The sequence below is a fragment of the Ailuropoda melanoleuca genome, chromosome X (genome assembly GCF_002007445.2).
Source record: "Ailuropoda melanoleuca isolate Jingjing chromosome X, ASM200744v2, whole genome shotgun sequence".
NCBI lineage: Eukaryota > Metazoa > Chordata > Mammalia > Carnivora > Ursidae > Ailuropoda > Ailuropoda melanoleuca.
This window is the reverse complement of record NC_048238.1, coordinates 54,545,172-54,569,905: the sequence shown is the minus strand read 5'-3', so window position 1 is coordinate 54,569,905 and position 24,734 is coordinate 54,545,172. Positions and strand designations below refer to the sequence as shown.

Below are 24,734 nucleotides of genomic sequence, written 5' to 3'. Positions count from 1 at the left end.
TAGGGACTGCGAAGCTTAAAGACATTAGTCTGCTTTCTTAGAAAGAAAGAACCCTTGGGGATCTTTGGCTTATCCCGTGTGGGTCTTAGGTCTCAGAGTCCCATTCCTCCTAGCAGTTGAGTCTTGGGAGATAGGGGAGTAGCCATTGGCCTGTGTAGCTCCCTTCGATCGTTGGGTAACCTGGGCAGCAGATAAGGCAATAGATATGTTTAATTCCTTTTCACACACAGGTAAAGTGAGTCCTGGTGGGAGTTGAGATTGTGAGTGACAGGCCTTGGCCCAGAGCCCAGGGTTTTGTTACCTTTCTTCATTAGTGTGAACCAGAAGCCATCCACAGACCAGATAGATGGAGGTTTCATCCACTTTTAGGGAGCTCTTTTAGCCAGGATTACAGATTGAAGGGTCATAGCTGCCAGACAGAGAAGGGCCCCTAAGAAATCAAGTTTACCCCCACTTGAAGGTAGGGATATTGAAGTCTAAAGAGGGGAAGGACTTGCAGGAAGCTAGGAAGATCCGCATGAGTTAATACCTGAGTTCTAACACTTTGATATAGCCAGTTACTTGTGTCTCTGTACTCAGGTTATTCATTTAAAATGAGTATAAGAATTCTTACTAAATAATAATTGTAGACATTTCAGCAGTCTGCCAGATAAAGAAGAGAGCAAAATATGAGGTCCATGGTGTGGGCTGGATGACTTAACTAAGGTGGTAAAAGTAAATCAAAGCTGTGTCTCAAACCTTGGCTATTCTCTCTTAACATTTGTTTCTTCTTCCTTCTTTCTATCCTACAGGTGACATCAGATGTGCTCAGAAGCCGTGCCACTGGTGAGGAGGTCATTGAGCCCCGCCTGGCCCAGGGAGGTTATGAAGAATTGGGAGAAGCTTAGATCAACATCCTGCACATGGTTATCAAATCATTGTGAAGTCTTGGTAAGTGGCTAGTGGCTTTGGCGGGCTAGCCCAGTTAGTGGGAAGGGGCAGGGAAGGTTGTCTTAGTAGGTATGAGGCGATTACTTGGTATTTTCCCCATCATGGTATGAATAAAAAAGGTCTCAAAATGTTCAGACTACACTAGGAAGTAGTGTAGAGCCTAACCTTTCATTTTTTTCCTTCTCCCATTTTTGCAGGTGGGGGAATTGCTTATCTTGCCTAAGGTTATAGCTAGTTAGTGTAGGAAGTGGCTTTGAGTGTAAGCCAGTACTGTGTCTTCTACCTAGTGCTTCCTCTCGGTTCCATTTGAGTCCAAGGAGGCCGTGTGAGACAGAAGTGTTTTTTATTCCACACTGAAAGATCTTTATAATAGCCTCCGAGATTGTTCTTGCCCAATGAAGGAAATGTTCATGGTGTAATTACATTTTTTTATGCAGAAAATCATCTGGGAGGCCTGTTAAAAATGCAGATTCCTGGGCAGCCAGAAGCCTTGTCAAGAGCAACACTAAGACCTACTTGTCACTTATATTGAGGCTTCCTGCCCAGTGAGTTCATCAGCAAGCCAGAGTGAATCCCCATTGCCATGGATGTCCTCGTGAGGCAGTTGGGAAGCCTTGGTAAGTTGCCAGTGGTTTGGGTGGGGTCCCCAGCTGGGGGCAGAGAAGAGATGGTTGCGATGCAGCACTTCCTCCCTTCTAAACAGACAGCTATTAAGTGCTCACTAGTTGCCAGAGACTGTTCTAGATGTTAACAGAGTTCTGCCATCATGGAACTTTCATTCTTGTGAGAGTAGACAAAGGAATAAAGAACCACTAAAAGCATAAAGTTTCATAAATGTTACATCTCAAGTTTTTCCATTACGGTATGAAAATTACATTAAAAATGGGTGGGTTAGATGAAGCAACACCTGTGTTTTTCCCCACTTTGCATTCTCCCTTTTTTTTTTTATTGAGATTTTATTTCTTGGGGCGCCTGGGTGGCTCAGTCGTTAAGCATCTGCCTTCGGCTCAGGGAATGATCCCAGAGTCCTGGGATCGAGCCCCGCATTGGCTCCCTGCTCACTGGGAGCCTGCTTCTCCCTCTCCCGCTCCCCCTGCCTGTGTTCCCTCTCTCGCTGGCTGTCTCTCTTTCTGTGTCAAATAAATAAAAATTTAAAAAAATATTTTATTTCTTTATTTGGGAGAGAGCGAGTGAGCGAGCACAGTTGGGGGAGGGGCAGAGGGAGAAGGAGAGAGTATCTCAAGCAGACTCCACGCCAAGAATGGAGCTTGATGCGGGGCTTGATCCCATGACTGAGAGATCATGACCTGAGCTGAAATCAAGATTTGGGTGCTTAACTTTCTGAGCCACCCAGACTGCCCCCACCATTCTCCCTTTTAATACTTGCCACTACCTTTCAGTACAGTGGAGGCTGACCAGGCTGCATGGGTGGGGGTGATAGATGATGAAAGCAATCTTTTTCCTTTTTGTAACCCCTCACTAGGCTGAACTGTGAAGAATGTCTTCTGGAAAGTGTTTTAGAGAGTCTACCAGCTCTTTCACATGAGTGAACGTGTAGCAGAAGAGGGGATCCTCTCGGTGATTAAGGTAACTCAGTGATTTAGATAAATAGGGGAGGGAAGGATGACTGCCTGGATTCCTATCAGGGAGGCTCATAGAAATGTTGTTTCCAGGGGCCAATATCTTTAAAGCCTGCAGTTCATTCTGTAGTACATCCTCCTCAAAACAACAGGGGTAAATGACATGCTTACCCCGTCTGTGATCACCCCTGCAAAGGATCAGAACTGAAATGGTTCCCAATAGGTAGCATAAGTTACATGTCACATATAATATCACTATGACACTAATTATACTCCCCTTACGGGGAGAGTCTGTTCTTTTTAACCAGATTTGTTGGGAGTTTTCATCAGACAGTGGAGCTGCATACATCTTATCAAAAGTGAGCTCATAGCAGAGGCTCATTATTTCAGCAGCAGCGAAGTATATAGCACTTTGAGTTACTAATTTCAGAGGCCGCAGGGTCTTTGGACTGCATTTAAACCCACTGGACTAGTATTCATTTTTGGCTCCTAAGGGGAGTGGCCCCTGATAGGCTCCAGGGAGCACTTAAATGGTCCAGAGTTAAAGTAGGCAGCATATGACCATCCCTGGGATAGCTCTGCAGAGGCCGCCCCTACTTTAAGCTTTTTTAAGGAATGCTAGATCATTCCTTGGTGTCTGCCATTTTTCATAAAAGTAATAAAGGTCACCTTTTCCCATGAGGATGGTCTTGAGATGGTCCCTTCATAGCATAAGGTTCCTCATATGCTCTCTGGAATATTTGGATAATTTCCTACTGATAGAATTAGATAATTAGCCTGCACAGGGAACCTGAATGATAGGAAAATTGTCTTTTCCCTAAGGAGAAGCCTGGGATAGTCATTTATACAAAGGGAGTTCCCACATTCGATGTCCTTCACAACTTATTTTTTTTTTAAGATTTTATTTATTTGTCAGAGCACAAGCAGGGGGAGAGGCAGGCAGAGGGAGAGGGAGAAGTAGACTCCCCGCTGAGTAAGGAGCCTGATACAGGACTCAATCCCAGGACCCTGGGATCAGGACCTGAGCCGAAGGCAGACGCCTAACCAACTGAGCCACCCAGGCGCCCGCCTTCACAGCTTATTTTAAAATGACATATGAATGTTAGCATGCTGTCAAAAAACAAATCTTCTGTCTCTTTCTCTATATGGGCCAAAATGGGTTGTATAAATCTGGCTTTTGTTCTCTGAACCCCAGTTCTTTCCCTAGAGTTTCCCTATCCTCATTATCTGCTCTTTATTTTTGTGACAGCAGGTCCGTTGCGGGTTTTTTTTTTTCTCTTTTGTCTTTCTCTTTCGGCTAGCCATCACCCCTATAGTAATACCCACGCACAACTTTTGAAAATTTTCTGCCTGAGGTCCTATAACAATAACAGTGGTTATCAGTTAATTATAAGTGCCTTTTATGTTCTAGGCAAGTGCTTTATACATATTTGTCATCTCATTTTAACCGAAGAGTAACTCTGGGAAGTCTGATTTGTCCCTACTTCACAGATAATAAAGCTGAGTATCAGAGAGATGATGTCCCCAGCGTGCCACAGAGAGCCAGTGGAGGAGCTGTATGTGTCACACTCCAGAAAGCTTAGCTACCTTGCTGTACTTGAAGCCCTAGAATGTGGCGAGCATATTCTTCGTTGTTGGGCCCTCCTGCCTCCTCATGGGACCCTTGTCACTGTCTTCTTCCAGAACACGGGGGCACATGTGAAGGGTTTGTTTTAAAAGAGGGATTCAGATGTGCAAGAGAGATGGTGTGAGGGATGTGTAGGTCCCTTCAGTTTCTAGAAATAACCACTTGGAGTAAAGTAGCATTTATTTTTTCCCCCCACGTCTCTTCACTGTGTGCTTATCATTGTCTTTTCACCTTGTAGTGTTCCCCCCACCATCCTGCATGATGTTTATGTTGGACAATTTCTGTGAGGTTATGTTTTCTTCTACCCCAACAAAAAGGAATCACAAGAGTCAGAGTCACGAGTGAACACCCACTGCTTACGGAATGTTAGCTCAGGTGCGGATGCATCAAGGGCTGGAGCAGCTTGCTGTGCCGATCAGTACATCCTCACTGGAAGTCAGCAGAAACACTGCATTCTGCTAGTGGACAGCACTGATAAAATTCCTCTTCGTATGTTTTGAGTGGAAAATAACAGGGATACGTATCAGTTAATACTTCCAGCAGTTTTATTGCTGGTAAGGTAACAGTGTCCAGATAGTTGGCATAGACTAAGGTTTGGCAGGCTATGGCCTGCATGGCAGCAGCTTGTTTTTGTAAAGACGGTTTTGTTGGAGCACAGGATCATGCTTATTCTCAGTTGCCTTTTGTGCTGCGGTAGCGCTGAGTAGTTGCGATGGACTCTGTGGTCCACAGCCTAAAGCATTATCATCTGGCCCTTCACGCAAAGTGTGCCAACTCCTGACATAGGTTAAATGTACTGTGTCTACAAATCCTTGCCTTCCCCCTCCCGTTTTCTTTTCTGTGGGGCTCGAATTTACAGCTAGCTAATCCTACAAAGTACAGAATTTCTTAGTGGTCAGTTTGCCTCTGGATTTCTTCCCATTCAGATTAAGTTCACCAAGAAAGCACACATACAGATTGGGCCGTATATACAAAAAAGAACTGTGTTTCATATGCCTCATGTAGTTAAGTCATTTATCGTATATGGTGCCCCCATTTTTTCCCTCCTTTTCAGGGATAACCATTTTAAAATTTAGCCATTCTCGGGTATCCAAAAAGTTAGAACTCATGTTTCCTAATTATGACTTTACCTAATTTTAGTATATCTCCCCACTCCGTAGCATGAAAGCAGCTATAGACAGTATGGAAGCAAATGGGCAGGACTGTGTTCCAATAAGACATCATTTACAAAAACAGCAGCCTGGATTCAGCCCATGGGGAGAGTGGCCATCCCCACTCTGCAATATACATACAAGATTTGAGGTGATCCATTAAAGCAAACATTAAGGGTAATTTTTACTCAACTATTCACGTGATACAATAACAGTAACACAGCTGTACTTGAATCAGCCCTCAAGTGGCTTGTGATCTGTGCATGTGTACATGACTTAAAAGTCATCTAAGTGTTGGCTCGAGTTTTTGGTAGAGTGATAGCATTTTCACGGGGCATGTTATTACCATCCCTTAGAGGATCCTCTTCCTTGCCATAGGTTTTCATTCATTCATTTATGAAGTACAGTTGACACAATGTTACATTAGTCTCAGGTGTACAACATAGTGATTTGACAAGCCCATATGTTATGCTTTGTTTACCACAAGTGTAGCTACTGTCTGTCACCATACAATGTCATTACGCTACCATTGACTATATTCCCTGCGCTGTACCTTTTATCACCGTGACTTACTCCTGTTTAGATCACTACAGCTTTGTAGTGTAATCTTGAAATCTGGGATTATGATACCTCCAGCTTTGTTCTTTCTCAAGATTGCTTTGGCTATTTGGGGTCTTTTGTGGTTCCATACAAATTTTATTTTATTTATTTATTTCTTAAAGATGTACTTACTTATTTTAGAGAGAGAGAGGCACAAGCTCCTGAGTGGGAGGGGGGCTCACGGGAGAGGCAGCGAGGGAATCTGAAGCAAGACTCTGTGCTGAGCCCAGAGCCCGGGGCTTGATCTCCCGACCCTGAGATCACAACCTGAGCCGAAACCAACAGTCGGGGCACCTAACTGACTATGCCACCCAGGCGCCCCCCCAATACAAATTTTAGTAGCATTTATTCCAGTTCTGTAAAAAATACCATTGCTATCTTGTTAGGGATTGCACTGAATCTGTAGCTTGCTTTAGGTTGCATGGACTTTGAACTATTAATTCTTTCAATACATGAGCATGGAATATGCTTCCATTTGTGTCATCTTCAGTTTTTTTAATCAACATTTCATACTTTTCAGAGTATAGGTCTTTCACCTCCCTGGTTACATTTATTCCTAGTATTTTATTATTTTTGGTGCAGGTGTAAATGGGATTGTTTTCTTATTTTCTCTGTTATTTCATAATCAGTGTATAGAAACAGAACCAATTTCTGTGTTGCTAGGGCTTTCGGTACTATGTTGAATAAAAGTGGAGAGAGTGGATGTCCTTGTCTTGTTCCTAATCTCAGAGGAAAAGCTCTTGAGTTTTTCACCGTTGAGTATGATGTTAGCTGTGGGTTTTTTATATATGGCTTTAGTTATGTTGAGATATGTTCTCTCTGAACCCACTTCATTCAGAGTTTTTATCGTGAATGGATGATGAATTTTGTCAAGTGCTTTTTCTGCACTTATTGAGACAATCTTATGGTTTTTATCCTCTGTTTAGTTAATGGTGGTATATCACATTGATTTGGCACATATCGAACCATCCTTGCATCCCTGGAATAAATCCCACTTGATCGTGGTTAATGATCCTTTAGTGTATTGTTGAATGTGGTTTGCTATTGGCCTGTAGTTTTCTTTTTTTGTAGCATCTTTGTCTGGTTTGTGTACAGTAGGTTTTTCTTTGCATGACTTGGAATATTTATTTCATTTTTTTTTCTTATCCTTACATTATCAGCTCTAGTGTTTACCTTCTTCAGCAGCGTATGTATTCTATGGTACTTAAGCCCGTAAGTGAGTCTAATACAGAGATTACTGTAGATGTAAGGACTGTGATTTTGATAATTTGCTGTGTCAAAACCTAAAATTCTCATTCAGGACAGGAGGAATTAATCCTTCCAGTGATATCTAAAAATGAGATTTGGACAAAGGAACAGGTGTCTCAGTCAAGTAAGTGATTATTTTGACGTGGAAGTGAATATTTTTTGACCTTTTGTTGTATGCATTACATTTGATAGCTTTCTTAATAATGAACCTACCTTGCATTTCTTTTTTTAAAATTTTTCATTATGTTCCATTAGCCAACATACAGTACATCATAAGTGTCTGTTGTAGAGTTCAGCAATTCATTAGTTGTGTATCCCAACACATGCCTACCTTGCATTTCTAGAAGAAAATCTTTTACTTTTCAAGGATTTTGAATTAGGTTTCCTAAATTTGCTGTTTTAATGTCATTTTCCATTTTATTTTTTTATTACTTTGTTTCCGTGTTCAAAAGTGAATTTTTGGTTGGAGTGGCAGTCTGTCGGTTGTTGAAGTTAGGATCATTAATGAAATCCTGTTGCCTTATCTTTTCAGTTTAGCAGATCTCAGACATGTTCCACACCATTAAATATACTTTAATAACATCGCTTTTAAAGTGGCACATAATATGTCACTGCATTAATGTAAAATTTTAATTCTTATCCAGTATTTGGGCTCTTGTTCAATTACTGTTCTTTTAAGATCATGCAAATGATAATAATGTGAACCTCTCTATAGATAAATCTCTGTGTGTATCCATATTTGTTTCCTAAGGTTGAATTAAATGTACATTCTCTCTAGTAGTGTATGAAAATGCCTATTTTTTCATATCCTCACCAATATACTATATTATAGTCTTTTAAAAATTGGCCAGTTGCAAATGTGAAAAGTGGTCTTCCTTGATATTCTAGTTTTTATTTGTTTCCTAGTGAGAAAGAGCAGTTAAAAATCTTACTGGAGACTACTTTTTTATTTTCTTTTTTCACACAGATTTTGAATCTACTGTATGTTGCAGCTGTTTTCCCCAATTTGGTGTGGATGTTGTTTTTTTATTTTATTTTTTATTTTATTTTTATTCAAGTATAATTAAACATACAGTGTTATTAGTTTCAGGTATACAATATAATGATTCGGCAATTCTGTACATTGCTCAGTGGTCATCATGATGAGTGTTCTCTTAATCTCCTTCACCCGCTTCACCTATACCCCATCCACCTCCCCTTTGGCAACCACCAGTTTGTTCTCTATATTTTTAAGAGTGTTTAGTGTTTTTGTTGTTTGTCCGCTCTTACTCCTTTTATTCAATGTAGTATTGGAAGTCCTAGCCACCACAGCAGCCAGCCAAGAAAAAGAAATAAAAGCATCCAGACTGGTAAAGAAGAAGTTAAACTGTCACAATTTGCAGCTGACATATCATACATAAGAAAAAAAAATAAAACCCCTAAAGTCTTCACCAAAAAGCTATTAGAATAAATGAATGTAGAAAAGTTGCAGCAGGAGTTTGTGGATCTTTATGTTAAGATTGTGCCGTTTATGTAACAGAGCTACTGTTTTCACTTACCTTTTGTGTCTTATTTCTCCCATTACATGTTGGCTTTCCTGTTCATTTTATCTTTTTTAATCCACCTCATATTTTTAGCTTTCATGAGTTCTGCTTACCTCAGGCTTCAGCTTCATCGTAAGTTTCATTTGCCTGTGGCCCTCATGGCCTTACCTGTGCATTGTGTTGGCTTGCTGTGTGTCCTCTCAGTTTCAGTTCCCTTTGCTAGTATGATGACTTTTAATAGCCCACTTCTAATACTGAGGACACAAATTATTAGGCCTGACTTACCTCAGTTTAGTTAGATGTTTATATGCCAGTAGCAGCAGTTTGTGGGTCTTCACTATCGTGTTCTGCAGTTAATAGCGTTATTATACTCAGTCTCTGCTTTTTTTTTTTTTTTAACTTTGTTTCGTTTCTTCCTGCCTCTAATGCATCCATTAACAACTGGCTTCTCTATCCTTTATTTCAGGGGTTTCAGTTGCAAGTGCCTGCAGGGTCCAGATGGGGTAAATGCGTAACATGGTTCTGAAATTTATTTTCTTCCTTTTTCTTCAGATGCTGCTTAGGGGTTTTTGCAAGGGGCTTTTCTTTTGTTTATCTACTTTTGATGGAGACCTTGGAGAAGAGATTTCTCTGCTCTTAAAAACAAGAGTGCAAATTGGATGGTAAAGAGCAGCTGATGCTTCTGAGAGGATTAGTAGGGAGTATTTGGGATTGTGGTTCCATGGAACATGCACCTTTGATACAAAGGAGAAGGCCATTATTCCTTGGCTCTTGATTGTTGCCCAGTGGGAAAACAGCTCAATATTGACAGGATTTTCAGCTCTCTGCAAGGAGACTGATTTTGAGCTGTTAGTTTACTTTTTTTTTAAGATTTTATTTATTTATTCACCAGAGGGAGAGAGAGGGAGGCAGAGGCAGAGGGAGAAGCAGGCTCCCCGTGGAGCAGGGAGCCCGACGTGGGGCTCAATCCCAGGACCCTGGGATCACGACCTGAGCTGAAGGCAGACACAACCGACTGAGCCACCCTGGCGCCCCTATTATTTTACTTTTTAAAAAAATTCCACAGGCCAACACAGCATGTTTATAAATGTTTTTATGACCTCATAAGTGTCTGCTTCTTCATAATTTTGGCTTATTTGTGGTGTTACTTTTTTCAAATGTGGTATGAGAAATGGATGTGTAGCCCTGCCCATTCGACTTAACCTGGGGGTTGGCAGTTTCCCTTAGGTAGTGTTTAAAACTAGGTCACAGTTTTGAATGGAATTGTATAGAATAGAATAGGATAGATTAGGAAAGAACTTTGTGAGCAAACTGGCATCCTCTGGTCTGGATCCCCACCTTTAGACCCACATAATGTTTCATAAAAATCCGGTGGTTGCCAGGGGCTGGGGGTGGTGGTAATGGGGAGTTGTTTAATGGGTATAGAGTTTCAGTTTTGCAAAATGAAAAAGTTCTGGAGTTTGGTTGCTCAACAGTGTGAATACACTTAACACCACTGAGCTAGAAGTGGTTGAGATGGTATAAAAAAATCGAACAAGAATAGTTCATTAAACAGAAAATTTACACAGTCATCAGAATATCCTTGGGTATGTTAAATATAACGTCTTCAAGTTTTAAGAGTTTTATGACCGTCCTTCCATTTCTGTATATCAAGGATCTGTTCATAAACTGTGGCCCATGGGCCAAATGTAGCCCACCACTTCGTTTTTTACAGCCTATGAGTGAACATGATGTTTACATTTTTTAATGGTCAGGGGAAAATCAAAAGGGGAATAATATTTCGTGACATGAAATATACAAAATCAAATTTCACATTTATTGGAACATAGCACCACACTGATATATGTATTGTCTCTGCCTGCTTTATGCTACAGGGGCAGAATAGAGTAGTTGTGACGGTTGTGACATATGGCCTGCAAAGCCTAAATTACTTACTACCTGGCCATGAACAGAAAAACTTTGAGGTTGCTCTGTTGCAACAGTTACCAGATCCCTCACAAGGATCATCTTTGGTGGCTTTAAACGCCTAATTAGCAGTTTTGTCATGGACTACTAGGGACTGTTACTCTATTCTATTGTGTGGGGAGATTCTCACTTCCTTATTCCCAGATGTGACTCCCTAACTAATTCTGGAAAGCTCACATTCTTGGTGAGCTTCAGTTGTGGCTGGAATCCTGTTAGCAATTTCTGGTATTGTTGGCTCCTTTGTTTCAAGAAAGAGACTTTTCTTGGGCCATCCAAGCAATTTGGACCACCCGCAGCTATGCATGGCCAGCCTCTAAGATAGACAAGGATCTCCTACGAATTCAAATACAGAAAACCCTGTATTCGAATAAAGACAATTTAAAAAATAAAATTAGGTTTCCCCTCTGAGGAAAATGGTTTGAGGGTTAGAAATGGTGGTTCCAAGACAGATCCAGGAATGTTGGCAGCAGGGGTTTGTATCCTGCATCTAGTATGTCACCTTTAACATCTTTTTAAAATAAAAATCGGTGGGGCGCCTGGGTGGCACATCAGTTAAGTATCTGCCTTCGGCTCAGGGCGTGATCCCAGCGTTGTGGGATCGAGCCCCACATCAGGCTCTTCCGCTATGAGCCTGCTTCTTCCTCTCCCACTCCCCCTGCTTGTGTTCCCTCTCTCGCTGGCTGTCTCTATCTCTGTCAAATAAATAAATAAAATCTTTAAAAAAATAAAATAAAAATCGGATATAGTTAATGTATACAGCACAATGTTTTGATATACATCATGAAATGATTATAGTCAGACGCCAAACTAACCTATCTTCTCACTTGTTAAAATTTACTGTGTGAGGAAAGCACCTGAAATCTACTCTATTAGCACATTTTGAGTATTCAATACAGTCTTAATTGTAGATACCATTTCATACATCGTGTCTTAATTCCCCTTTGTCTCTGCTTTTTCTTTTTTTGTCTCTGCTTCCTCATACCTACTCAAGCTTTAGTTTACCTCCTAGCTTTGTATTCTGCCTCCTCATAAATTTTCAATTAGTCATCATTAAACCTTGAGCTCTGGTGTCCTTGGCTGTATCTCATGTTTCCCAGCTCTGTCCTTTGCAGTTCAACTCCCTTGGCTATGGGCCTCACTGTCTTTGCATTTCACAAACTGCGTTGTTCAGTGCAAGAATTTCAGTGGCTTAGCTCACGCCGGCTTGGATAGTCGCTTTCTGAGTTATGCAATAACACAGCACTTGGGTAGTGTATCCTACACTTGGCTCATTCTACTTTGGTTGACATGACAGTTTGTATTCTAAAATTTATTGCTGTCTAGAACTGCCTTTTCTCCAGAACTGCCTATGGCTGGGACAGTTTACCTTGGATGGGACTATGCGTGTGGCTACCATTTAATTCAGATGTGTTTGTACTACGTTTCTACATGTTGACCTCTAAGTATATATGCTCCTCATGTCATATACTCATTTGTAAAGATGCTCTTTCTGTACTTTTCCAACTTGTGCTTAAGTATAGATGTTGGAGAGTAACTAAGGCAAGCCAGATGCTGTAGTCTGAAGTAATGTCATAAAGCCAGTTTTGAAATTTACTTTCCAATTGCAGAAGCACTCAGCTATCTGTGATCGTCCTTGGCCACTTGAATTTTGTCTGTTGTGATTGTGTCACAACTTACATTCACTGGATGTGTGGTCCTGTGACGAACTTTGCCACAGTTCGAGGCTCTTAGAACATTCTAGCCAGGGTTGTGGTGGATGTATACACTCTCTATCCCACCACCAGGTAATAACCAGGTCTAAATAGTCCACATTCCTGCCGAAGTTCTGCTCATGTAGCCCAACTCTCTACTTTTTTTCTAAATTACATAGGATTTCTGGTTTCAAGAAATAAGACACAGGCTTAGGTCAAGAAACCGGTGTTTATCACATAGGTACATGTAGTAAGGAAAATAGGGATTTCATAAGACTGTCAAGAACAGTGTGGCGTGGAAATTCATCTGTGGTGGCTCTAGGGACTTAAGCACATGGAATTAGTGGACCTTTTCTGCTGTGCCATTGACTTGACTCAGCTTTCTATTCTCCTCTCTTATCTACATTTTCCCTCATTCATCTTCCTTATGCCTGGCTTTGCCGTTACCTTGTCTTTGGTGACGCTTTTAGCTTCAGATTTCACCGTTAATTACTTGTTCTCTTGGTTTCTTCTCAAATTTCAAAGAGTTTGAGCACATCTAATTGGCTTAGTTTATGTTTATTTGTGCAGTGCTTTTTCATGCTCAGACAGTTCCTAGGCTGCTGGCAGTGTATGGATTGATCCCACCAGCTGTACTCAGTGGAGACGATATAATGCTGGATAATGTGAAACGAAACCTGATCATACTGGGCTGTGCTACAGCTGTGACAGTAAACAGGTCTTTAGAAGGAAATGGGTGGGGGCGCCTGGGTGGCTCAGTCAGTTCAGTGTCTGACTCTTGGTTTTGGCTCAGGTCGTGATCTCAGGGTCATGGGATGGAGCCCTGCGTCGGGCTCCATGCTCAGCAGGAAGTCTGCGATTTCCTCTCTCTTCCTCTGCCCCTCCCCACCATGTACTCTCTCTCCCTCCCAAATAAATAAATCTTAAAAAAAAAAAAAAAAGAAGGAAACAGGTATATGTTTGGTAGGAACCAGAACTGACACATTTAGTCCAATGATTCTCAGATTTGTGAATCTGTTATCTATCCATGTTATTCCATGACTGTTGAAATGGTAACTGCGAATCATGCCTAGCTATAGTAAAGACAAAATCATGCTTTCCAGTGTCAAACTTCGTGGTTATATCAGAATTTGTACATCATTGTCAGATGAGAAACTGTCAAACCCTGCTTGCTTATTTCTTTGAAGTTGCTGTAATACTGCCACTACTCTTGCCTCAGAGCTTTGCCCTACATGGGTGCATGCAGGAGTCAAGAAGGCAATTGCATAACTCATGGCTTTGCCACAGTATAACCTGGATTTCCAAAGAAACGTTTCATCCTGGTATGTGGCGGGTATTGTGCGTGATTTTCACTCTACAGCCATACCGTAACAATTCCAAGTGTTTCTTTTTCTGCTGAGGGTCTGTTTCATGCAACTATATACCTGATACTAATTTCTATACTAATTAGATTCTTTCGGCTCCAAGAAATGAAGAATCACTCAGCCTACCACATTAATAGGGGTTTATTGTATATAAACATGTGGAACATTGGTGGAAGATGGGGATTTAGTGGGACTCTAAATGAATAATACTGAATATGGGAACCAGATTCAAGCAGCCCTGAGGTACCTTAACGGCAGTATGTTTTGGATCATTATTCTTGTGCTTCACCATTGACATCACCCACCCAGCCCCTCCACATTTGCTGTTTCCCCTAGCTTTGTGGTTTTCTATTACTGTTGTGCTTTAGAATTAACTGGGGAACTTTAAAAATAAACCAGAGCAAGATATTGTGATTTAATTGGCCTCGAGTGGCCCCAGTCACCCGCATTTTTAAAACTCCTTCCCACTCTTCTTCTTTTGTGATCAGCTGGCTTCCCCAACCTTTATTTCTCTACCTTCTACCTTCTGCTTCCTCGTGGTACTCATGGATTGTAGTACCTCATAAATTGCCTTCTCTTGGGCTCCATGAACTCCCTTAGAGAAGAGGCTATGGATATGACAACATAATTGAAATGTCTACTGCAAGGGTTGGCAAACATTTTCTGTAAAAGTCCCAGATAGTTCATACTTTGGACTTGTGGGCCACAGGCTCTTCTGCAACCATTCACTTGGAGAATCAGCCACAGACGATGAATGCAAAATCTGTTGGCAGCCAGATTTGACCCATTGGCTCTAGTTTGCTGACCCCTAATCTGTTCCCTTCTTGTTTATGGTAAAATTTCTTATTTATTCTTTCTCAATATTTTCTTAGCTACTGTTCCCTAATATTAACTGAATTTAAGAAGTGTTTTATAAGGGCGCCTGGGTGACTCAGTCAGTTAAGCGGCCAACTCTTCGTTTGGTCTCAGGGCATGATCTCAGGGTCTTGGGATTGAGCTCCGCGTCGGGCTCTGCGTTCAGTATGGAATCTGCTTGAGGATTCTCTCTCACCGTCTGCCTCTCCCCCTGCTCACAAACGCTCTCTCACTCTCTTGTTCTCTCTCTCTCTCTCAAATAAATAAATATTTTACAAGAATTTGTAAAATTCTGCTTTGTCTAAAAAATTCACTTGGGGATACTGTAACAGCATTTGATTTGTACATTCATTTGGTCAGAATTAACATGTTTGCAACATTTCTCCCCTTCTAAACATATTTATTAAACTTTTTATATCCTAATAATCATCATTTTCATCATGTGAATCTCCAGTATTTCTTATGCTATTCCTCAGTTATTTCATGCCATATATAGCCAAAATTAATTAGGTTGTTTTCTGTTGATTTTAATAAGTAGTTACTTTTCCTAACTTATTTCAAAATAAAAGTGTTATTGTTCCTGGTTATAAAGTGAAGAGGTACTTACAAACAATTCAGATAACACAGGATATTAAAAATACAGTCAAGATAAGGTATAATCCCATCATTCAACTAAAACCACCGTTAAACTTTTGGTATATAAACTTGAATGTGAGGCTGTCTTTGTTTAATGTTATTGAGCATTTATTTTATCTAATTATGCCACCTGTTCAAATTCTGTACTGATGAAGCAATTTTATTATACAGTTTGCCTACAGGAAAAGAATGTTCTTCATGTGGAAACAAGTATTCTGGTTACATTGATGGGTATGTTTACAATCTTGTAAATTAAGAAATTGGCATGTTGAAGATTATTTATTTCTTATTATATGTCAGCTCTGGTGAGTGCCCTTGTAATTTATTTTTACACTTGACTCATCATTTCCTTATCAACTGTAATTTTTAGTCACAGAAGCTACGGTGAATTTTCTCATGGCCCTGAAGTGTGGTTTGTTTCCATGGAAAAGAACCTAACAGAAGATTGATAACATGGACATGTTTCTGGCATCAGGGATGAGGGTGAGTATGCATTTGGAAGTATTAAGAGAAGATAGTGTGGGGGCGCCTGGGTGGCACAGCGGTTGAGCGTCTGCCTTCGGCTCAGGGCGTGATCCCGGCGTTATGGGATCGAGCCCCACATCAGGCTCCTCCGCTATGAGCCTGCTTCTTCCTCTCCCACTCCCTGCTTGTGTTCCCTCTCTCGCTGGCTGTCTCTATCTCTGTCGAATAAATAAAAAAAAATCTTTAAAAAAAAAAAAAGAGAAGATAGTGTGATAATAAAAATCAACAGCTGTAGTTTGTTAAGAGAAACTCCCTCATTTTCTAACTAAACCTAGAAAATTACTTTTAACAGTTTAGAGATAGCATATATATCTCTGAGGCACGGTTGCTGGAAGTTAGCTACAATGGGCCAACAAAGGATTTTTCACACCTTGAAGTCATCCAAGTAGAGAGAATTGCTTGAACTTTTTAAAATTTAAAATCTAGGGGCGCCTGGGTGGCACAGCGGTTAAGCGTCTGCCTTCGGCTCAGGCCATGATCCCGGCGTTATGGGATCGAGCCCCACATCAGGCTCCTCCGCTATGAGCCTGCTTCTTCCTCTCCCACTCCCCCTGCTTGTGTTCCCTCTCTCGCTGGCTGTCTCTATCTCTGTCGAATAAATAAATAAAATCTTTAAAAAAAATAAATAAAATCTTTAAAAATAAATAAAATAAAATAAAATTTAAAATCTAAAATAAGAATGACTGTTTTTATCTGGAACGTGATAGTAATATCCCTAATTAAAAGTAGGATATAGGATATATTTTAACTGAGACCAACAGCTTAATATCTAAACGGAACTTCTGCATCACTAAAGAAAAATATCTTGCTGGGAGCAAGGAAACAAATGTACCACCTTTTGGGGTTTTTTTGTTTTTCTTCTTCTTCTTCCTCTTCTTCCTCTTCTTTTGAGAAAGGTAGCCTCTCAAAACAAAATGATTTGCCTAGCTAGGAACATGCATTTTTTTTGCCTGAAGACTGGTTTGACATTTTGTTCTAAGTCAGAAGTCGTTACTAAGCTGTGAGTTTATGTTCTATAGATATAACCTCATTTATTGACAGATCTAATCCAATGATTCTAACAAATCTGACAGAAACACCCCAGAACATCTAATTGTCATTAATATAAATAGGTATTATATGTTATTGTTATAAAAGCCCAATTTGGAAACTTAGAGGAAAAATATGTGATTTGGCATCTTAATATTAAAAAATAGGTGGTATGTTGGGGGTCAGTAGGTCACAGACCTCGCATATAGTTGTACTCACAGCTAAGATTTATGACAGCAACACAGTAAGGATATACAGCCTTTCTAAAATTACCATAAGGGAAGAAGATAGAGGAGGGCGTGGAGGAATCCCTATACAGGCTTCATTATGCTCTCGCTCCTACGAGCGGTCACAGAGTGCATCCTCCAGCAACAAAATGCAGCAACATGTGTGCAGTGTTCTGGCCAGGGAAGCCTCTTAGGTAGAGACTCAAGAGCCAGTGTTTTTATTGTGGACTGGTCAGTCACATTGGCACCTTCCACTTAGCGTGTACCAAAGTTCTACTTTCCAGAAGGAAAGTAGTTGTTCAGCATGATCCACATTATTTCTACCAGTAATCTAGGTACAGTGAGCCACCCTTATCAGTTAGAGAAAGTTTTCTACCAGCGTAGGGAACTGTTTGCCTGTAAAGTTCCTGGATGCCAGCCGAGGCCAACCTTGCAAAGCAGGCCTCTCTAGGATAGTAGTCTTAGGCTTGCTTATGTTAACTCTTTTCTGTGTACATGGGTTGAATGTATAATAAAAGATAGGAATTAGAGCATTCTATAATCGATCACATTCAGACCCTGTTTAAGGGAAGAGGGTGGGCCACTTTGACAAGAGCGAGTTTAAATACATGTTTTCTGTTCTGTTTGGGGCACGTGAAAAATTTGAGAGTGCCTGTTTGGAACTCTGTTATGTCAGAGTGTGATCTAAGCTTATTTGTAAAGTATTTTTAACAAAATCTTGAATACACTGCTATTTTTTTTTGCTTCCTTTTTTTCTCATGCTGTTGCGACAGATAACTGTAAAAAGTATGTTAATTTTAAAATTCATGCGTCATTCCTTCCCCACACGTTAATTTGGAATTTGACATTCTAGGAACCATTTTTAAAGAAATAAGTGTAAGGGAATGTGAAATTTTTGTTCTGTGGTCTCACATGACTTTAATTAGAAAACTGAAAGTTTAAAATAACAGGCCTTTCCATTTGACAAGATTTAAAAACAGATAAACTGTGCTATCTGGACATAATTCAATTTAGGTAATCCTATTTTTGCCCATTGTCGGAAATTAAAGGAATTGCTGTAACCTCTTTGATGCATTTTCTGGTAAAATTAAAAATGTTGAGGAGCACCTGGATGGCTCTGTTGGTTAAACATCCACCTCTTGGTTTTGGCTCAGGTCATGATCTCGGGGTCCTGGGATCGAGTCCCAGGTTGGGCTCCCCGCACAATGGGGAATCTGCTTGTCTCCCCCTCTCTCTGCCCCTCCCCCCACTCACACTCTCTCTCCCTCTCTTGCTCTCCCTCAAATAAATAAATCTTTTTAAAAAATGTTGAAGTCTGCACACCAAAATGTTCACATTAGTTGTCTTTTGAGGCAGATTGAGCTAAGTAATTGTTATTTGGTGGGGGGGGGGTGTTTTGGTTCCTTGATTTTCTTGTTCTTGATGAAAATATACTATGTTGAGAAAAAGTGAATAATTTACTTATTTGGTAGTTTAACAATGAGAGATTGATACTGTTCTGACACCACCTGGCTGTCCTGCAATTGAGTTCATTTCCGAGGCTAACTACCCAAGTTAATGCCACAACTCGCAGAGCCTTCCTGAAGACTGCCTTCCCTTCAGCAAGTCTAGGTCCATCTGTATTTCTGACCAACTGGCTAAATTCAGGGCTTCCCATGACCATCTCAAGTTTGTTAATTTGCTAGAACAATTTCCAGAACTCCCTGAAAGCACTATACTTAAGTTTTACTATAGAGGATACAGCTCAGGAACAGCCAAATGAAAGAGATATACAGGACAAGGCCCCCGGGGGATCTAGATAAGGAGCTTCTATGCTCCAAAGCTCCTTGAGGTCTGGGTGTCCAGAGTTTTATTGGGAGTCTTACTATGTCGTTGGCCACTTGATTAAGTCCAGCCTCCAGTCCTTCTTCTCTCCTTAGGGGTCTTAGGGGTTGGGACTGAAACTTCCAGCCTTCTAATCCTATGCTTGGTCTTCCTGGCATGGCCATCCCTTCTCTCTGGAAACTGTCCTAGGGCCCACCTTGAGTCACCTCATCAGCATAAACTCAGGGGTGGTCAAAGGGGCTTCTTAGGAATAACAAAAGAGCACTCCTTTTCTCTTGGGTGTTTTGGAGCTCTGTGCTACCAACAGGGGACAAAACCCAGATTTATTATAGTTTTATATTTTACCTCTGGTTTTATAAGGTTTTTATTATGAGGAGCAAAAAAGATAGATCCAGTGAGGGGATCATAATTTGCAAGGCTACAAGGGGATAGTGGGCAGTAAGGGAGGTAGGGATTTTGGTGGAAATCCATGAAAAGAACTGGTGAGTTGGCTATGCCTCTCCGGGATGAGAACTAGAAAGACATCAGGAAATGGAGGTATCTGGAAAAACCCTCTGTATTTCTTTATTGGCCATATTTGTTCTGCCATTCCTGCTCTGTCATCACATTGCCTCCGATTGTTTTTGTTCCCTCCTTCTATGTCCTTCTTTATCCTAGAGCTTTTGCTGACTTCATAGTTTCTTTTTTTAAATTAGTTGTATTTTTTTATTCAAATTCCAGGATAATTAACATGTAGTGTTGTATTAGTTTCAAGTGCACCATATAGTGATTCAACAATCTATATACTTATTACTCAGTGTTCATCAAGATAAGTGTACTCTTAATCCCCTTCACCTATTTCATCCATCCCCTACCTACCTCCCTTCTGGTAACCATCAGTTTGTTCTCTATAGTTAAGAGTCTGGTTTTCGGTCTCTTTTTCTTTTCCTTTTTCATTTGTCTTATTTCTTAAATTCCACATATGAGTGAAATCATATGGTATTTGTCTTTGACTGACTTATTTACTTAGCATTTTACTCTCTAGCTCCATCCATGTTGTTGGAAATAACAAGCTTTCATTCTTTTTTATAGCTGAATAATATTCCTTTGTGTACACACACACATCTTCTTTATCCGTTCATCTATAGAAAGACAATTGGAGTGCTTCTATAATTTAGCTATTGTAAATAATGCTGCAGTAAACATAGCGGTGCATATATCCTCTCAAATTAGTGTTTTCATATTCTTTGGGTAAGTACACAGTAGTGCAATTAATGGATCATAGGGTAATTCTGTTTTTAATTTTTTGAAGAACCTCCATACTGTTTTCCAGAATGGCTGCGCCAGTTTGCATTCCCACCAACAGTACGTGAGGATTCCTTTTTCTCCACATCTTTGCCAACACCTGTTTCTTGTGTTGTTGATTTCCACCATTCTGACAGGTGTGAAGTGATATCTCATTATGGTTTTGATTTGCGTGTCCCTGATGATGAGTGATGTTGAACATCTTTTCATGTGTCTGTTGCCCATCTGTACGTCTTTGGAGAAATGTCTGTTCATGTCTTCTGCCCATTTTTGATTGGATTATTTGGTTTTTTTGTGTTGAGTTGTAGAAGTTCTTTATATATTTTGGATTCTAACCCTTTATCAGATACATTTTTTTATTATTATTATGTTAGTCACCATAGAGTATATCATTCGTTTTTGGTGTAGTGTTACATGATTATTTCTGTATAACACCCAGTGCTCATCACAACACATGCCCTCCTTAATACCCATCACCGGGCTAACCCATCCCCCCACCCCCCTCCCCTCTGAAACCCTCAGATTGTTTCCCAGAGTCCACAGTCTCTCATGGTTCATCTCCCGCCTGATTCCCCCCCTTCATTTTTCCCTTCCTTCCCCTAATGTCCTCCGTGCTGTTCCTTTATGTTCCGCATATGAGTGAAACCATATGGTAATTGTCTTTCTCTGCTTGACTTATTTCATTTAGCATAATCCCCTCCAGTTCCATCCATGTTGATGCAAACAGTGGGTAGTCATCTTTTCTGATGGCTGAGTAATATTCCATTGTATATATGAACCATATCTTCTTTATCCATTCATCTGTTGAAGGGCATCTTGGCTCCTTCTACAGTTTGGCTATTGTGGACATTGCTGCTATGAACATTGGGGTGCATGTGCCCCTTCTTTTCACATCTATCAGATGCATTTCCGTACACTAATAATGAAGCAGCAGAAAGAGGAATTAAGAAAACAGTCCCATTTACAACTGCACCAGAAATAATAAAATACATAGGAATAAAATTAACCAAAGAGGTGAAAGACCTATACTCTGAAAACTATGAAACGCTGATGAAAGAAATTGAAGATGACACAAACAAAGGGAAAGATACTCCATACTCATGGGTTGGAAGAACATATATTGTTAAAATGTCCGTACTACCCAAACCAATGTACAGATGCAATTCTTATAAAATGCCAACAGTATGTTTCACAGAGCTAGAACAAACAATCCTAAAATTTGTATGGAACCGCAAAAGACCCTGAATAGCCAAAGTGCTTTAATCTTGAAAAAGAACATCTGGAGGTATCACAATTCCAGAGTTTCAAGGTATATCACAAAGCTGTAGTAATCAAAACAGTATGGTGCTGACACAAATATAGACACACAGTTCAGTGGAACAGGATAGAAAGCCCAGAAACAAACCCATGATTATATGGTCAATTAATCTTCAACAAAGGAGGCAAGAATATGCAGTGATGCAAAGATAGTCTCTTCAAAAAATGGTGCTGGGAAAACTGGGCAGTGACATGCAATAGAATGAAACTGGACTGCTTTCTTACACCATACAAAAAAATAAACTCAAAATGGATTAAGGCCCTAAATGTGAGAGAGACCTCAAACCATAAAAATCCTAGAATAGAGCTCAAGCAGTAATTTCTCTAACATCGGCCATAGCAACATTTTTCTAGATATGTCTCCTCAGGTGAGGAAAACAAACAAACAAACAAAAAAAAGGGGAACAGGCACCCTGATGTTTATGGCAGGATTGTCTACAACAGCCATATTATGGAAACAGTCCAAGTGTCCATTGACTGATGAATGGATAAGGAAGATATGGTGTGTATACACAATGGAATATTACTTAGCCATGAAAAAGAATGAAATATTGCCATTTGCAACGATGTGGATGCAGCTAGAGAATATTATGCTAAGTGCAATAAGTCAGTCAGAGAATGATAAATCCATATGATCTCACTCATATGTGGAATTAAAGAAACAAAAGAGCAAAGGAAAAAAGAGAGAGGCAAACCAAAAAACAGACTCTCAACTATATAAGAACAAACTGGTGGTTACCAGAATGGAGGTTGGTGGAAGGATGGGTTAAATAGGAGATGGGGATGAAGGAGTGCACTTGTTGCTATGAGCATTGGGTGATATTATAGAAGGGTTGAATCACCAACCACATTGGACACCTGAAACTAATATTATGCTCTATGTTAACTAACTGGAATTTAAATAAAAGCTTTAAAAAGTTAAAAAACAAAAGCAAAAGTAAACGATTGGTACTGCATCACAGTAAAAAGCCTCTGCACAGCAAAGGAAACAATTAATGAAACTAAAGGACAGCCTACTGAATGGGAGAAGATAATTTGCAAATAACACAGCTGATGAAGGGTTAGTATCCAAAATGCTTACTCATGGTTTCTGCTTCCTCATGAACTCGATCCAGTTCTAGTTCTTACTTGGCTCTGCATATTTAAAACTTGAGTGCGTAGGAATTGTCAGCCTTTCATCCTGACGGGCTCTTTCCTAGCTGGGGTTGGGAGTACTGCTCTTGGGCTCCGAAGACAGAGAAACTTCTCTCAGGGTGTAAAGGAAGACTGTCTCATTGCAATGCAAATCACTTCTAAAACAACATTAAAATGTTTCTTTTTAAAGAGTACTTAAAATATTAAGGATATTAAGGGTATCAATCCTTTTCTTAATACCAAAAGCAAAATTATTTTTTTAAAGATTTTATTTATTTGAGAGAGAGGGAGAGTGGGTTGCAAAGGAGCAGGGGGGATCCCAGAGGACCCCTGGGCAGATGCTTAAGCGACTGAGCCACCCAGGCGCCCCAAAGCAAAATTCTTAATATAAAAGATTGGTAAATGTCATGACAAAAAATGTAATCAAGTTTAAATAAGTGTTTGACTTTGGATTTATTTTTAGAAAGGAATTCTAAATGCCAAGACTAAGTATATTTGCTTATGTATTTTTTCTTATTCTTACAAAGTCTTCTAATATTTAATCTTTTTTAAGTGAAAAGGATTTGCTTTTTTCTCTCAATTGTTTAATTATTCCTTTTGTTAATTAATCCATCCTTTGTTCACTGGTTTATAAATGCATCTTTATCTTTCTGTCTTCAAACATAGAAGCCATAAAATAAGATTCATAAATGTAGCTATATAATAAAATACTTCATGTCAAAAAGCACCGTAAATGAAGTCAAAAGAAAAATGAAATACTTGGAAAAATATCTGCAGCACATTATTAAGTGCTAATCTCCATTAATATATAAAAAGCTTCTAAATAAAAAAAAATCAGACCATAGTTTAAAATGAGCAATGGGCATAAACAGACAGTCATAGAAAAACAAATGACACCTAAACCTTTGTGAAAGAATGCTCAAGCTCATAAGAGAAATGCAAAATAAAACTACAGAAAGTTAACATTTGAGAACTTTGTTGGAAGGACTGTGGGAAAACTGGCATTCATAGAATGTTTGTTGTAGTTCAAAATAGTATATAATTCTTACAGAGGGTACTTCAGAGATATTTATCAAAATTGTAGTTGCCTTTATTCTTTGAGTTAGTGATCCCTCTTTAGAAATTATCCTGCATATCTGAAAATGTGAAACAAGTTGCCTCTGTAACATTGAAGAATGTTTTATAATAGCAAAAGATTGGAAACAACCCAGGAGCCCATCAGTGTGGGACTAGATAACTGGTCCATTGACACAACGGAATACTAGATTGCTGTAAAAATGAATGAGGAAGCAGTCTATGCAGTGATATGTTTTTAAATGAAACTAGTGAAATATACATGCTTTATGTCTTAAAAAAATATATAGATTATATAAAAGTGGTTACCTGTTGGTGCTGGGGGAATGGGGCAGGTGCACCCAGGGATAAGAGCAAGAGTTTTCTATATATAATTTTTTGGTAGGGGAAGGTAGCAGAATGAGTATGTTTGGAAGGTTCCAGTGACAAAATACACTTTTAACTTTAATTCTAACTTTTATATATTTGTGTAAATTTCTAAGTGTTGATCTGTTGATTTCCTTTTACCTACTGGTCTTTAAACTATGTTTTAATATGTGTTTTTTTAAAAACTATTGTGGCTATGTTCACTCATTTGTTCTTTTGATTAGCTTTTTGTTCAATTTGTATAAATTAAATGCCTCCCATGCCATGACTACTGAAATACAGTAATGCATGTAGTAATTTCTAGGTTTTCTCAGGGTGTTCAGTAGGCTAGGGGAAGTGTAATAGAGTTAAGTGTAGGGTATGTAGGAAGGTTGCCTAGCAGTATAGAAGATATGAAGCCAAGGTAGGAAAGAGAGGAAGGCTTTGTAACAATGGACCTTGGGGGAATTTCACCAAAGTGGCATCCTAAAGCAGAATCCCACTTTAAGAACAATTAATCAGGCTAACATTGGTAGATCTTGTTCTCTGAAGGACTTTTGGTATTGTCACAGTGGACTTAGCTATATCTATCTAGCTATCTAGCTATCTCTTGCCACTGAATAATATTTTTAGGGCTTAAGTTTCAACTATTAGAGGTTCCAAGGGACCTAATTTTGTACATTAGGTGTTCTGCTAAAATTACTGTAATTTTGAATAAGGAATCATGTCACTCATAAATATAGCCTTTTTCGGGGATCCCTCTTACACTGTTGGTGGGAATGCAAGTTGGTACAGCCACTTTGGA

The 24,734-nt window shown here is 39.6% G+C and overlaps 1 long non-coding RNA gene across 9 annotated transcripts in view; it reads left to right on the top strand.

Annotated features, from left to right (window-relative positions):
* The window catches only part of LOC105242232, a 60,388-nt gene that overhangs the window by 9,397 nt on the left and 26,257 nt on the right, over window positions 1-24,734 (top strand). For 8 of the 9 annotated variants that reach the window (XR_004622353.1, XR_002144672.2, XR_004622352.1 and 5 more), the window contains exons 2-6: window positions 792-930; window positions 1,368-1,547; window positions 2,414-2,517; window positions 15,342-15,401; window positions 15,541-15,653. This is a non-coding gene — a long non-coding RNA (uncharacterized LOC105242232). The remainder of the gene's footprint in view (window positions 1-791; window positions 931-1,367; window positions 1,548-2,413; window positions 2,518-15,341; window positions 15,402-15,540; window positions 15,654-24,734) is intronic. The other variant, XR_002144671.2, reaches the window with a different exon arrangement.